Genomic DNA, 12,382 nt, shown 5'->3' with positions numbered 1-12,382 from the left:
TGAGATACCTCATAGCCCACCTTAGACCCCGCAGAGCCCACCTGAGACCCCAGCTTTCCTGCTAAGCTAATGCTAACGAATTTCGGAATTGGAAATTCAGATTTGTTTGCAATCGTCATTTCTGAAATTTCGCCCGAATTTCGATTCGGAACAAAATAAATCGCACATGTCTAGGGGGGAGGTGATTGAGTTACGTCTTGCCTAGGACAGCCCCAAACCTAAATACACCACTACAATAGTAAGAGCACACTAAACAGTAGTTACAGTATATGATTTGCCAACAAGCATATCTCAAAAAGGAAATGGTTGTTGTATTTTCATAAAGGGTTTAATAGATCATTTTAAAAGTCCTGTTCTGCTCTTTACACAGTTAAAAAAGCAAAGTTATTTGAACGTTTTAATCACATCAATGTGTGGATGACAAGTCCACTTTAGGAACCATAGTACACAAAGGAGGTGGATTATCGCAGATGAACAATAATAGAGCTCTTTCAAGCCAAGACATTAAAATGTATGGTGAACAGGTGAAGATATTTGAAGGTATCTAAGGATTTTAAACTTTTTTTTCTTGAAAGATATTCGAAATGACTCTTTTCCGACACATTTTATCTTTTCCTGTGCCATCAAGATACACTAAGAGTTACGGGTGTTTTAGAAGTATACAAATTTCATAAACTTCTTCCCAAAATTAATGTTAAAAGTGTCATTAAAATGTTTAATCTATGTGATCTTTCCAGAACCAGCAAACAGAGATCAATGGTAAAAGACCAAAGAAATAATGAATGTAGGTGCCATTTTAATAGACCATCCATGCTTTATAACATTACTGCATGCATCAACAGTTCATAAGAAGGCTCTTCACTTTGTGCCAAGCACGAATTATATATAAGTATGGTTAAAAAGACTTTTAGACTGTAACATCAATGTTAAAAGAGGCATTTCAAATGTGCAACTTTTCATTGGCCATTAGCATATAGCTTCCAGCTTTCTCAGAGACACCTGGAAAGTAGATAACTTCAGTATTTGAGGGAACAGAAACTGTAATATTAGGACACTATAAGCACAGAGGAACATCAATGTAAAATGTAATAATCATGGCCAAAATAAATTGGTAATTACTATACTATACCATACAAAACAAATATAGAAGAGCCCAAAAAAGAGGTTCCAGTTTGGGTACTATCGAGGTTGATCTGTCATAAAATAAAGTTATTTTAAATTTCACCTTTAGGGCCTTTAATGCTTGGTTGGAGCTGGGAATGTTAGAGTTCCATAAGTATGTATTATGCTAAAGATGACTTGTAACGTGTTCACTTTATAGAATAAAATTCATAAAACATTGAAATAAAAAAGTAAGTAAAACATAAAGCCACAAACATACAAACGAAACAATATATGATATAGAAAATTGTTTTGCAATACCTTTAGTCATACCATTTGATGGTAAAGAGTTTAATAAGTAATCTTGGATGTCTTCATACATAGAAAAGTAACAACAAGAAAGGAATTTAAAAAAGGAACAATATAATATTTAAAAACTTGCCTAGTGATTAACTATATGTTTAAACAGTTAACACGTTTTTGTAATGGATATTTATGAGATTTTACAGTATTTAAAAGGTTTTCTTCTTTGGACCTTAGAGGATGTGGACAGCTAGTTTCCTAGAAGTGTTGTTAAACCTTACACTGCTTTTTTCATATTGTCCCTGTGGTACATGACAAGGGAAACAAGTCAAAACAGCACTCAGTATAGACTGAAGATGCATGTAATATGTTGCATGCTGAGAATAAGAGAGACTCGCTCAAATCCCATATGCAGTGTAGAAGTGAGAGGTCAGCTACACCACCATCTTGTTAGAGAATATGGTGTTCCTAATAATAGAACAAAGAATGTTCTTGAAATTTGCATTTTATACTCACACAAGTATATCAAAGTTGTGCAAAACTTTATTAAAAATGAGCAATGTTATTTTATCCATGGTAAATTTCTCTTTGTTGAAATGTTCCTTATTTATGTAGACAGAATCAGATTTATCACTAGATAACAAGATACCCTAAACTACTTGAAGATCGGGGTGTTAAACCTCCTTCCTGTTCAGGCCATTTTTCAGTATTCAGCGCTGCAGTACTTTGACTCACATTCAGTAATTCAACGCTGTACCAAAATAAATTTTATATCTTTTTTGGGACAGATAGAGCTTTCTTTGGGTGGTATTTAATCACCACTGGGTTTTTTATTTTTTATTATATACAAAAAAAGTACTTAAAATTTTGAAAAAAATAATAGTTTTCCCTACGTTATGTTATAAAACATTTATTATTCAATTTTTTGGTAATAATATATGGGGTCACATCAGGTAAATAGACACCAAACATTTTGCAAAAAAAACTACCATACCCAAATTTGCCCGTAGGGTATGGTTTATATGTTTTTACCACTCATTAATTTAGTGTTAACAGTGACTGCTGGCCCTAGAATTATTGCGGTGATATGTAACTTGTGTAACGCAATTATCGTATTTACACGTAGGCGCACCGGATTGTGTTTGCATTTGTATTAGTGTGTACATGAGGGCAGGGGACTTGGACTGAAAAAAATGTATGTTTTTTTTATATGCGACTTTTATTTAAACTTGCTTTTTTTTTGCACTTAACTTTATTGCTATCACATATGGGGCTAACAAGCCCCCCTGATATATCAGACACAGTGACAGGTCCTCTTTATGGAGACATTAGGGGTCTGTTAGACCCCTAATGTCACCTAGGGACCTAGTTCAAAAACAGCCACCCACCGGTAAAGGTCCGCCATCTGGCCGTTTGATCACAACAGCCAGAAAACAAGCCCTTAAAGAGAAAACAGGACTATAAGCATAACACAAGTGGAAGTTGCCACAAGTGGAAAATCTGATCAGTGCACTGACTCATGTTAAGGCTCTGGCTGTTCAGATCCACGTTTCCCAATATTCTGCACCCTTGCTTTACCTGAAAGTAAAAATGGGTCCATATAACGCTGAAGAATGAAAACTATGATAGAGGGGGGGATTTTGCAAAAAGTGGCAGTGAGTTTATAACTGCCACCATGTCTATGTAGACATGTGGAACTGCTATCCTAGTGTACCTTATAGGTTAATCCCTGTTTTTTAATACATTTGTCACTTACCTTGGTATGAGCCTGAAGTTACAAGGAAAGCATGCTTTGCAACTCTCGTCTGAGCCCACTGGAAATGAGACAGCAGTTGCACAGACTGAGAGAGGCACGAGTAATGGTGGTGCTGATGAATGGGTGCCAAAGGTAGCTGTTGTTTGCAGCAGATCAGGCAGCACTGGTGTGAGGAGCAGAAGCGAAGCCAGGAACAGGCCAGGTCGTTAACGTGCGGATGGTGTGGTACCAAATCAGTAGGCAAAGCAAGTCATAAGCAGGCCGAGTCTCAATGCATTTAGCAAATAGCTTCCTCAGGATGGGAGGTAGTCTATAATATCATATCGATCAATGAAATATCTCTAAACAGTAAATATCCATATGAACACTCTCTGGCCACTTTATCAGGTATACATTGCCAGTACCGGGTTGGATCCTTTTTGCCTTCAGAACTGCATTAATTCTTCATGGCACAGATTCAACAAGGTGCTGGAAACATTTTTTAGAGAGTTTGGTCCATATTGACATGATAGCATCATGCAGTTGCTACAGATTTGTTAGCTGCACATCCATGATGCAAATCACACCACATCTGCTTTGTTTGATTGTGATCTGGTCAATGTGGAGGCAATTTAAGTACAGTGAACTCATCATCTTCAAGTAACCAGTTTTAGCTTTGTGATATGGTGCATTATCCTGCTGGAAGTAGACATCAGAAGATGGGTACACTGTGGTCATAAAGGGATGGATATGGTCAGCAACAATATTCAGGTAGGCTTTGGCATTTAAACAATGCTCAATTGGTACTAAGGTGCCCAAAGTGTGGCAAGAAAATATCCCCCACACCATAACACCACCACCACCACCAGCCTGAACCGTTGATACAAGGCATGATGGATCTATGCTTTCATGTTGTTTACGACAAATTCTGGCCCGACCATCTGAATGTTGCAGCAGAAATTGAGGTTCATAAGACCAGGCAATGTTTATCTAATCTTCTTTTGTCCAATTTTGGTGAACAATTTGGCGAATTGTAGCCTCAGTTTCCTGTGCTTAGCTGACAGAAGTGGCGCGGGGTGTGGTCTTCTGCTGCTGTATCATATCTGCTTCAAGGTTCGATATGTTGTGTATTCAGAGATGCTCTTCTGCATATCTCAGTTGTAACGAGTCGTTATTTTAGGTTACGGTTGCCTTTCTATCCTTCTGAACAAGTCTGGCCATCCTCCTCTGACCTCTGGCATCGTATACCAAAACCTGCTCCAGACACCCGAACCGTATGACACCACACCCCAGAGAATCAAAGCTTAATAGTCAATATTAAAAAATAGGGGCTGAAGACGGGACCAAGGCACTTATACTTATTATGTGTTGACCCATGTGGGATATATGTATATTGTAATCTACTTATTAATACTATAATAGGTCCACGGAGGTACTTAATGTATGAATATATGAGACCTATGCACTGGTTTGCTATGCATATGTTGACATATGTATAATGTCTTTTTATGGAAGATTTTAGAATAATTGCTAATAAAGGTATTTTTTATTCAAGATATGTTCTATTGATTGTGTTTGTGGATGCCAATAAACCCCCTATTTTTTAATATTGTCAATTTAGCCTTGACCTCTGGCATCATTACAGCATTTTCATCCAGAGAACTGCTGCTCACTGGATATTTTCTCTTTTTTAGACAATTATCTGTAATCCCTAGAGATAGTTGTGCGTGAAAATCCCAGTAGATCAGCGTCTTCTGAAATACTCAGACCAGTGAGTGTATCTGATGCTATAACAAGTTAGCTATTCACTTATATTAGAGTGTAAGGTACAGATTCACTGACACACAGCCAGTAACCAATGAATCCTATTGTTGTGGACCGCAGTAAGACACACCACAGCACAACAGGAGACCCTCCTAAGGTGCACCATTCGTATTAAAATTTTGTAATATGATTGGTGCACAACTTTTCATTAGGTGTATGGCATTTATAACAGAACAGATTTTATAACACAGAACAACTTTTAAACCAAGAACCAAAACATGACCCAAACAAACTCTAGACATCGCCTCTCGGAGCAACAGGGTATTGGAAGAAAAAAAATCCAATCGATCCCGCACTGCAGGCACGGAGGACTCTGGAAGGTGCAACGGCAAAAAAACAGGGTGATATCCATAGTTTGCGAAAAAGGGGGACTGCCGGGTGGCAGAATGAGTAGAGTTGTTATAAGAAAACTCAGCCATTGGAAGAAGGGCAACCCAATCATCCTGAGAAAATGATGAAAAGCAACGGAGGTACTGCTCAAGCGTCTGATTGGTCCGCTCCGTCTGGCCATTCGTCTGTGGATGATAGGCCGAGGAGAGGCATAATTGTACATTCAAGGTTTGACACAGCGCCCTCCAAAACTTCGAAGTAAACTGGACACCCCGATCTGAGGTAATGTTGGCAGGTAGCCCATGCAGTAGGACAATCTCCTTGATAAACATTTGAGCCGTCTCAGCTGCAGACGGCGTCTTTGGCTGAGTAGCGCTGGGAGCGATGGTTGGTGCTCTTGTAAGTCCTTCAAGCTGGAAGTAACCCTCCTGAAGTTCTTTCACCGCCTTGGCTACTGCTGTGATCTGCTGACAAAGTTCCTCCATGATAGAGGCCCCGCTTTCAGGCTCCGATTAACTGGCTGACTGATACTGTCACGTACCTTAGATGGAGCCTGAGATGACGAGGGCGGCCTCTCTTGCTGCTCCAGTCCAAACACCTCTGGATAGTAGGCACAGGTGCGTGAGGACCAGGAGGGGCACAAGTGCCGGTGAGTTGCGACTCCTGTCGAAGCTGCTTACTGGTAGCTGAGGTTTCTGAGCAGGGTGCAGGTTGGTAAGATGGTCCTAGAAGCAAGGTAACACCAGCTGGGTCAACAACAATCTGGCAGCGAAGTACAAAATCAGAAGACAGGACTTAGTCGGAAGCGAGCCGGGTCTGTAACTAGCAGGCAGCGTGGTATCCAGGGAGCAGGCAGAAGAGAAGTCAAAGACGAGCCGAGGTCAGGAACACAGAGCAGGAGCAAGGTCAAGCAGGCCGGATTCGGTAACAGGAGAAACAGTAAGTAACAGGATCCAGGAACACGGTATAAGCTGAAGATCAGTCAGCAGGGAGATCTGGGTGTCCCAGCCTTATATAGCCCTTTTTGGCGCCACCATTAGAACCGGGCGTGTGCACGTTCTAGCGTGCGCCGTGGCGCGCGTGCGCTGGCGTGTGCACGTTCTAGCGTGAGCCGTGGCGCGTGCACGTTCTAGCGTGTGCCGTGGCGCGCGTGCACGTTCTAGCGTGTGCCGTGGCGCGCGTGCTCTGGTGTCATGACACTAGTACACCTCTCTGGCATTAGATCAGTTTAAAAATGGCAAAATAATGTCAGCTTATTAGCCAAGGAAAAAAACAAAAAAACACAGGCATTGTAATCACTTGGTAGTTTAATTCTGGCATACTAAAAAATAAAACTGACATGGTAAAACAACTAGCAGATTCTCCTGCACTGGAAATGATTCTACCCTGGCTACCTAACAAAAAACACATACTGAGCCCTATCCCCCTATTATCTCTTATTTTGGGGTACTGCTCCTCTTTAGAAACGAAACCCACGATCCCTCTTTCCTTCTCAGTTGTCCCTCTTTTTGATCTGAATTAGAGACCTATGAGAAAAAAAAATCATGATTTAGCTTGAAAAGCATTATACAATGCTGAACATTTAAATCAAACTCTATATTTTTACATTTGTTACTTTGAAAAGCCAGCTTAGGAAAAAATAGGGGCGGGAAAAAAAGCATTTTTGGTTTAGCCAATCATTTTTGGAATATTAATTCCTCAATGTCTGTGTAAATGAGGGTATGGCAAAGGTGTTTGATTTACCCACATACTTAGTGCTATAAGGTGTCTCTCCTTCCCATCTCAGAAAGTTGGAAGGTATTCTCTCTTCTCCCACCCGTCACCATAGTGCACAAAAAAAGACATGGAAGCTACACATGTTGGAAGGATTTTTACATGGAAGGATTGGTTCACCTCTAACTCTGATACTGCATGGGTCATTTCTTTCAAGAAAATTTACTTATGGCTTTATCTAATAAATATTGTCACAATACCATTGAAACTAAACAAAAATACTTTTTATAATCAGCGCAAAGCAACTTTCAAAGTGTTTTCTCTGGGAGAAACCTAACACTGTTCATTTCTTGTAATCAGCAGACAGAGATTTGTCTTGCTTCTCACAAATGCAGTCTATTTAATCTCCTGTAGTGTGGGAAATTATGTTCAAGCTCTTCGCGATGGTGTCCATAGTAAGTTATGCATGTAGTGACAAGTACATGCCATAAGGTCTCCAGATTATATCCGCAATGTGTTGCTGCTGACTGCTGATCAAAATAGGCTTGAAGAAAAACATTATTTCAGGTGTGAAAAACTGTCACCTTTATCAAATAATTTTCTTACATTTTCCCTAAGCCACAGAAGCCTATTTAAACTCAGAAGGTTAACTTTGTAACATTCATTATGGCTGAAAATTCTGTTCACACTACTATGATGCTCTCTTTATAATGTGTTACATCAAAACAACATTAAAATAAACACATGAATAGTCTTTTGTAAATTGCATACAGAGTTAACATTGATTACACACTTATTATTTGAGTTTAATTATACATGCTCTGGATTTAATTTGCAAGCTGCTAAATGTATAATATCTATGTCATTATTGGCACATTACTTCAAGCATAGCAACTTCTTTAGAATATGCTCCACTGCCTCAATATGCTCCAGAATAGCTGCATAATAAAAAAGTATAGTTAGAGTCTTGTTAAAAAAAAACACGATTTATTCACAAAGAGAGCTGAAAGACCTCCTGGCCATTTACTATGTATAGAGATAAAAGATCGTTATTAAAATCTTCAGCATCGCTCCCAGGAAGTCACTTAACGAAAATCTCAAAGAGAGGATTGGTTACTTCCATGCTGGATGTGACCCAAGGAGATGATAGAAATAAGGCAAGCTTCACTTCATTCCAAAACAGTGGCCCAAAACAGTAAGTGCCTAAGTGGCATAAGGGAATAGATGCAAAGTATAGTAAAAATATGACTAATATCTCTTTCAGATGCTTTTATGAATTGAAGAATGATGATAAAATGCAGTAAATGACAAAGATGGTGCATAATGCATATATTTTGCAACAAGTATATTTTATTTTCTGCCATTGGATATTAAAATTAATGTATAGCCATTTTAAAATGTTAGTTTACATATAGATGCAAACAGCTAAATGTAAATATTTTCAGTATGTGTTTTAAAGAGAACCTGTATGCTGGACATGGCAATCTAAAGGAAAAGTCTAGTCACAACTACTGCTTGTAGGCTCCCAGCAGATGTTCTTTTCTCTATTTCTAACTTACCATGTCTTCTCCTGTACTGTCTCTTTGTGGAGGTGGAAATCATGCAAGGGCAAGGCTCTGCTTCATCATGACGAGCTGACTCCCTGGTGATTTGGTGACTGGTGGGATATGATAAAGAAGCAGCAATAGAAGTAGGGGTGACACAGATAAACAGAATGAATGCAGTGGTCATTCTTCATTGGAGGCCCTCAAGTAGAAAAAGGCACAGTCGCTTAGATGATTTCATAGTGCAGATATACTGTTATGCGGTACCAAGAAAAAGACTGATGGGCCTCTAAGGGTACCTTTATCTGATTATGGATACATTACTTAACAAATAAAATCAATCACCTATTTACAAGAATTTCGACCATTTTATTAAAAGTATCTGCATTTCACTGAGTGAAACAGATTCTTTTAGCAAAATGGCTGGTTATATGAATTAAATACACATTCAAAATGCATATTAATGTTGTGTCCAGAGTCATAATCTCGTGATTGCATGGTTGCTAAATTACCAATAGTGAGGTAGTGTAAGAAAAACAGAACACCTTCACCTTATGCTTGTGCTGTTCTTAGTTAAATGCAGGCTGGCACTTGTACCATCTGCAACACCACTGCGTGAAGGTAAATAACTAAAGCCTGGGCACTTATCACCAGCAACTAGCCTTGACCTCACTCAGTGATTAAATATGGATTGAGAACATATATTATAACTCACATTAGTATTGCCTTCCAAGGAAAACTAGCATTAAACTTGAGCTGTTATAACTATTCCCTAATTACTTTCACATAGACTCTAGAGCTTATTAGAAGCTTCTGCCAGCGATACCAGATAGTGAGGCATCAACCATCAGAACCAAATATAATTAAAAATAAGCATATTTTTCCAGCACATTATTCATGTCACAAACAATTTCATATATCCATCCGTGTTGTCATGTGTATTTCTGACTGCTATGTATTAAATATTTAGCGGTCTATTCACAAAGCTGCGGAAGGATCTAGCCGTTGCTTCGGCTGATCCTTCGGCTAGCTTCAACCCCAGGACCCCTTCAGTTCAGTAGAACCGAAGGGCTGCTGTACGGGCTATTCACTATAGCCCGTACAGCTCCCGAAGTTGGCCGAGGGGCTCAGTCGAGCCAAAGGCATATGCTTTGACTCGACTGAAAGCTGAAGCTGGCCAAACGGCCTGCCACTGACTGCTGGGCCGAGCCAGCTGTTATCTCACGACTGGCTCCGGCCACTTGCACAGATAGATCAGGGTCCCTGGTTAACAGGTAACCAGGGACGCTGATCTCCAGACAGCCCAACTCTCCCGGACGCTCCGGGAGTCTCCGGCTGTTAGATTGCGGCTCCCAGCCGCCTGGGAGAGAAACACTTACTTGAAGTTCTCCATCAGGTCCCCTTCTAGTGTTTGACAGCAGCAGAGGGTGGGTGCAATAGCTAGTTTGCTATTGGCTATTGCAAAGTGCAATAGCCACTAAGAATCTAGCTATGCATTCCTATGGTGGTTTCTTTTTTTTTTTGGAAGCAGCAGAACCGCCCGGCCAATAGAAAACTTTTGGGCGGAGCTAGCTGTCACTGCTAGCTCCGCCCAATCATTTTCTATTTAATGTTTTCTACTTTTTAAACTGTTTTTCTATTCTGCTCAGTACCACACAGGTACCGAGCTGAATAGCCGAGCCGAATGCCACCCTATTCACTCACTGCTGTTCGGCATGTATGAGAATAGGCCGAACAGTAGCGAGTAGCCTGCCGTAGGTTCGTCTCAGCCGATCCACATGTTGGATCGGCTGTGTTGAACACCTTCTGCACTTCGGGTTGGCCGAACATGCTGAGCATGTTTGGCCGACCCGAAGCCAGCCGCAGCAAGATGATGTACGGCTGATTTTAGTCATTGTACGGCTGAAAGCCTACGGCAGCTTTGTGAATAGACCCCTTAATATCTATACTATGCCCTCCTATAATAAATCTAACTGGGTGGATGGAGGTTTTAGAACCTCAAAGTGACAAGACATAAGGGTTGAACCAGTATTAATGTAGGAAATTGCTTCTTTAAATTCCTGAAGTCTAATGCAGTAGTCCAAGCATCACTGAAGCAGATCTAAACTCTCATTTTTAGCCTGATGAAAGAGAAGCAGTATTAATAAAGATCCTATTTTGTCTTAAGTAGTATTATTAACCATTATAAAAGAATGCACATTACTTTTGCATACATCACTGTGAAACTCCATCTCTTAATCACAGAGAGGAGACTAAGAATGAAAGTGGCATGTCTGCTCCCTACTCCGCTCTTTAACAAAGCACATGACATATGTTCAAATTGTATATGATGTGAATTTTTTCCCAGAACCTTCTGTTAACAATGAACTTGAGAAGGTTAGCTACTTCTTTTAATTTCGTCTTACAGATTGCTTTCTTAAGTTAAGATTTCCATAATACCTCCTCATTTTCATGTGAAGAGGGTGACCTTTTATGTTTTATTATTAATGGCACTTAGGCTTAAATGATCATCTGAATGTGCAGTAACTACTCTGTTATGTGCATATAAGCACTGCTTGAAATAACTGGTACAGACAGATAACTTCATCTAGTATTTAAGTGGAGAAACACAGAACAGTTCTATAAAGATCCTTGTAACTAGAGGCATCGTGTAAAATACCTGAAGGGACATCTGTGTAGCGACATGTCCCCTCCTTTAGAAACAAAGAAGAAATTCTCTAACAGTTTTAATGGTGCAACATCATAGGCTATATACTTATTATGGGAGCATAATGCAGTCGCTTGTTGTATCATATGCTGGGGATTCTTTGCAGTAGTTTTTTTTTACTTCCACGCTATTGCACTGATTGTAGAAAAGCTTTATTCATGGTTTATTTAGCTGAAAGTCATTTTGATTAGCAGAATGAGTAATAATTTACAGCTGTTTGCTGTTTCTGCATCTGCTCTATCAGCAGGTGAAGTGACTGGGACACTGTAGCTACAGGAAAGGCAAAAGTCATTGGCACAAGATGCAACAAACATTTTGAGGGTGTCTGCAAATCACACAGTGTGTTAGGACCTGTCAAGATACATTTAACCTTAAACCATATGTTCTGAGGCTTTTGGAAAATAAACCCTCTTAATTATTAGTCTCATGTGACATCAGGGTATGCAATAAAAAATAAATAAATTTTCTGTGCAAAACAATTAGTGATTGTATTTCTGGCACTCATGGGAAGGTCCAGATGGTAAAATTCCATGTAATACGTAAGATGGAACATTTATTTTCTGATTAAAGCTGTTGGAAATTGTGTGATCGCCAATTAAAATTCTCCTTACTTGTGTACTTAGCTGATAATTATTATTGCAGGGGTGAAACTAGAAATTATAGGGCCCCAAATTAAAATTTGGATGAAGCCCCTACTGGTAGTAGGTGGCATGTAATGCAACAACCATTTAACATTGGTTGGTATATTATACCTCTTTGTACATACTCTTAACATTGGGGTCAGAGGTGGGCAGCCTATAATTCACTTGTATATAGCTCCTATTTACAGCCCTTAGAGGGTATGTATAGCCAAAATGTTTTTTTCATTTTGGATTGAGAAAGGACGCATTCTTTTTTGCTCCCTATGTTCCAGTGGTGAGATTTTCCTTCTTTTACTATCCCAGAGACACCACTGAAAGTGAGAATAAATCTTTATCAGTGAGATCAAATCCCTTTTTAGACAGTTGTCTACCGAACAGGTGTCCCCATTTGATAGATTTACCTTCACCTCCTGTTCTAATGACGCCTTAGAATTTTGGTTATATTGGTTACCAAGCTAATAGGGTGAATCTATCCAGTGAGGTC

The sequence above is a fragment of the Nanorana parkeri genome, unplaced genomic scaffold, assembly GCF_000935625.1.
Source record: "Nanorana parkeri isolate BGI_ZX_2015 unplaced genomic scaffold, ASM93562v1 scaffold447, whole genome shotgun sequence".
In the NCBI taxonomy this organism is placed as follows: domain Eukaryota; kingdom Metazoa; phylum Chordata; class Amphibia; order Anura; family Dicroglossidae; genus Nanorana; species Nanorana parkeri.
This window is presented reverse-complemented; position numbering follows the sequence as displayed.